The following is a 4548-nucleotide window of genomic DNA, read 5'->3' as shown; positions in this document are numbered from 1 at the left end:
GAACTGGCTGTGTTGCTAAGGACAAACTTGTACTTCTGATTTCCAACCTCTACATCCCGAGGGCGGGGATGACAATCACAGACCACCATGCCTGGTTTTACGTGAATCCAGAGGTTCATGCATGCTAGGAAAATACATTACCAGCAGAGCCACATCCTAACTTTTACACTTCATCTTAGCCAAAGGTTGAGAAGCTCTAAGAAGGTACTCGACACTTCAAGCTTATTTTTAAAAAAAGCCATTAATTTTTATCTTATGGGTATGGGTATTCGCCTTCATATATGTCTGTGCACCACATGTGTACAGTTCTTTGGGAGGCCAGAAGAGAGCATTAGACATCTTGGACCAGGAGTAACTGATGGTTGTTGGCCACTATGTGATTTAGTACACAGAGCTCCTCTGGAAGAGTCTCCAGTGCCCTTAACTGAGTCATCTCTCCAGTTCTGGTAACTTTTTATTTTAAAATAATTGGTGCACAGGAAATTGCTTTTCCATTTGTTCTGAAATTTCAAACAAAATAGCTCGTTTGTGTCGGTTTGCTCAGGCTTTCATAAGAAAGTAGCACAGGTTATGTAGCTAAACAACAGAAATGTGTTGTCTTGCAGTTTGGAAACCAGAAGTCCAAGATTAAGGCAGGAGCCAGTTTCACTTCTTTGGAGGGAGAATTTGTTGCCCCTTTCCTGGGTTCCTGTGGTTTGCTAATTTTGAGCATTTCTTATTGGTGGGCTGTTTGGGTTCCTGGGACACACAATCTTCAAGAATAATCTATATTGCTCTTGTGGAATATTCCTTTACTTTGTGTGAAGATGTGTCACTGTGATTGGTTTAATAGAAAGCTGAATGGCCAATAGCTAGGCAGAAAGAGGTTAGGTAGCACTTCTGGGGACGGAGAGGTCTCAGGGAAGAAGAAAGGCAGAGTTGCCAGCTGGATGCAGGGAAAACAGGACATGCAGAAAGAAAGGTAAAAGCCATGAGCCATGTGGCAGCACATAGATTAATAAAACTGGGTTAATTTAAGTTATAAGAGATAGTTAGAAACAATCCTAAGCTAAGGCCAAACTTTCATAATTAATAATAAGTCTCTGTGCCATGATTTGGGGGCTGGCAGTCCAAAAAAGTCTGCTACACATGGCACACAACGCCCAGCCATGTATATGCACATAAGGCCTGCAAAAGCTTCAAAAGAAGGTTCGTGACACAGTCAACCAGGGCTTCATGGTGACTGTGGTCTCTTGGGTAGGCCTAGCAGCATACAGAGACATGGCTCCAGCCCACTGCTATGCACTAAGCTGAGCCACACAGCGGCTGACAGCAGTTCAAGCTTTGTCGCACATAGTCAGTGAACACTACAGGTGCTCAGTAAAGACAGATCCAGATGGAAAAAAATCTCTCAACAGGTGACAGTATGTTTAAAAAATAAATGTGTATAGGCTTAAAAAGGAAAAGAAAAGAAAATGGGTATAGATAGTCATAGAAAAATACTTTGGAAATAATAACATGACGTCTTTAAAGAGAAAATAAAAGAACATAAAAATGATAAGCTATGTGAAGATGGAAAATACATAGAGAGTCTGGATCCTATATGTTGTCTTGTTGACTTGAAATTTTTTGATTGCTGATGAGTGAATGACAGCTACGGAGAGACATGGGATTGTAAGAGGGACTGCTGAATTAAACCAGCCTAGATACTTTAGGAATGACTTAACTTTAAAATGGAATTTAAAAAAAAAATGTATTGCTTTGGGGAAGATGTTATGCTTGTTTCCACAGGAAATGAAAGGCTGTAGATCCATTCAAGATTAAAAAGAATCAGGTTTGATCAGGGGAGACCTCCTGAAAATCCTGGCTACAGACATAAAGAAATAAACCTAGAAAAACTACAAGACAGGTGGAATGTATTTTACATGCTCAAACATAAAACAAAAAATCATCTTTGGTTGGCTATGTACAACACACAGTCCATACTTGTGTTAATGTTGATATGTATGTTACCTTTCAAAGTTTGTGTGTTTTCAGAGCTAGGGACCAGACACCAACAAAAATGGGTGGCCCAGGTGATTCAGCCTCCAAGAGTGCCTCTGTTGTAGTTTCCTCAGAGTTCTACATCTAGAACATCTTCAAGGCTGCTGGCTGAGATAGTCCAGCCTCACAGACTATTCTAGCCAGGACTGCAGATAAGCTTTTCACTTTTCCATTGCACAGAGACTGGACAACAAATGTTATGACTAGCTCTCCCAGGATTTGACCATTATCCCAATCTTCTCAGGATCCCCTAAAGATGCCCTTATCCCTAGACAACAGGAAGCAGTCTAGAGAACATGACACCCACATTCCCAAGAGATGGGGTGGGTGGTTTGGGTCATTTGATGGGTTATGGATGTTTGTCTTTGTTTAGGAGGGTTGGTTACAAGTTATTATTGATCACAGTCAGGAAAAAAAGCTGAACATAGCAGAATAGATTCAAGGATCTCTTTCTGAAGGGAAAAATGGAATATATAGTATAGAAATGATGGGGGAAAAGGGTGGATTGTTGAGTCTACTTTTAAACAACCCCTAGTCTCAAAAATTTTGCATTGGTATGGATTTTTGTACATTGATACAAAGTTAAGGTTAGTTTTGTTATACTGTATATTAAGTTTCTACTCTTATTTAAGGTATTGTACCTATGCAGCTATAGCCTATCAGAGCAAGCCCACAGATCTCTCAAACAGCCATGACATATTGAGTATGCTTCTGCTCTGAAGTCATGAAGTCACTCAACATTGGCTCCTTAAATGGGTAAATACTTAGGAAAGCAAGTGAGAACTATTACTTTAATTTTCACAAAAGTTGTTAAATTACGAGAATCTTCTTTCATTGACTTAAAGAAGTAAAGAGAAAAGCACTATTTTTCATTAAGTGCATTCTTACTCTTTCAGGCCCTAACGATTTTGTTAATTATTTGATTGTGTATTTGTCTGTAAGATGAGTGTGTGGGGATATGGGTGCACACAGGCCTGCTTGTGAAAGTCAGAGGACAACTTCTGGGAGTTGGTTCTCTCCTACCACAGGTCTTAAGGCTCAAGCTCAGGTGCTCAGGCTTGCATATAAACACTTTTATCACTGAACTGTCTTGTTAATTGAATATTGTTTCCCAGGGTAAGGTGGATGAACACGGCCATTTGGAGTAACAGGTATTTCTCAAGTGCTTTCTAGCACTCACTGCTCATTCCATCACAGCCTTTAAACAATGGAAGGAAATGCAAGCTCTACTGTTATCCCAGAGGAACTCATCATGTTAGCAAACTATGAGCTAATTTCCTAAAGTGAACAATCTATCTCATAAATTCATGGTCAGAAAAACCCAAAGCAGAGAGAGAAACCAGCGATTTTCCGACCACAGAGAAGAGTTAGAAATACATTGACTGTATGAGCTTCAAAGGTCCCAGAAAGACTGGTGTGTGTGTGTGTGTGTGTGTGTGTGTGTGTGTGTGTGTGTGTGTGTGTGTGTGTTCCTGCTGCTTTTTTAGTTGGAGCCAGGAAAAAAAGCAATTGCCAATCATTTTTCTATCCTATAAGTACTGGGACAGCTTATTGAAGTAGAAAAACAAGAGAAGATAAAATCTTAACTATGGTCATGAGAGCAGACACTTGCTTCTAACCTCAAAAGCAGGGGAAGTGGTAGAGCTTCAGAGTGTTGCTTTCAAAACTGAAGTTCTACCCAAGGCTGGAACAATGCACACAGCTCCCAAGACCTTTGATTATAAGCAACAATTTTGACAAAAAGTTTGTTGAACTAAAAACAAGTCCTGTCCTCTAATACTTTCAAAAACCCCTTGAGAAGAAAATTTCCCTAAGTCTTCTACTCCCAAAGTTCTCTGCTTCAAGTCTGGCGAGCGAATTTCTAGGGATGAGGTCAACACAGGAGAACAAATGGCAATAGGTGTGTGTGGTTTGAGAAGACACAGTTTCCTGTCTTCTACATACACAAATGACCTATACAAATTTCATAAAATGTTGGAATAAAAGTGTGCATTTGTGCCAGGCAGTGGTGGTGCACGCCTTTAATCCCAGCACTCAGGAGGCAGAGCCAGGCGGATCTCTGTGAGTTCGAGGCCAGCCTGGGCTACCAAGTGAGTTCCAGGAAAGGCACAAAGCTACACAGAGAAACACTGTCTCAAAAAACAAAAACAAAGCAAAAACAAACAAACAAAAAGTGTACATTTGTGTTAGTCAGCTCTCCACCACTATAACAAATGCATGAGATAAACATCTGGAGGCTTTAGTCCACACCTGGTTCGTTCCATCGCTTTGAGACTCTAGCAAGGCATTATGTCATGGTGGTCATGTACAGCAGAGCAAAACTACTTGCCTCAGGGCCAGAAAGTAAAAGTGATTAAGAGGAAGAGGCTGGGTTCCCATTACCTACATTGTAGCACACCCCAAATGACGTGGAGACCTCTTACTAGGCTCCACCTTCAAAAGTTCTACCATCTTCTAACAGCCTGACTGTTGGGGCCAATCCTTTAACACATGGGCTTCTGGGGGACATTTAGATCCAAACAACAG

The sequence above is a fragment of the Peromyscus leucopus genome, chromosome 8a (genome assembly GCF_004664715.2).
Source record: "Peromyscus leucopus breed LL Stock chromosome 8a, UCI_PerLeu_2.1, whole genome shotgun sequence".
Lineage (NCBI taxonomy): Eukaryota > Metazoa > Chordata > Mammalia > Rodentia > Cricetidae > Peromyscus > Peromyscus leucopus.
This window is presented reverse-complemented; position numbering follows the sequence as displayed.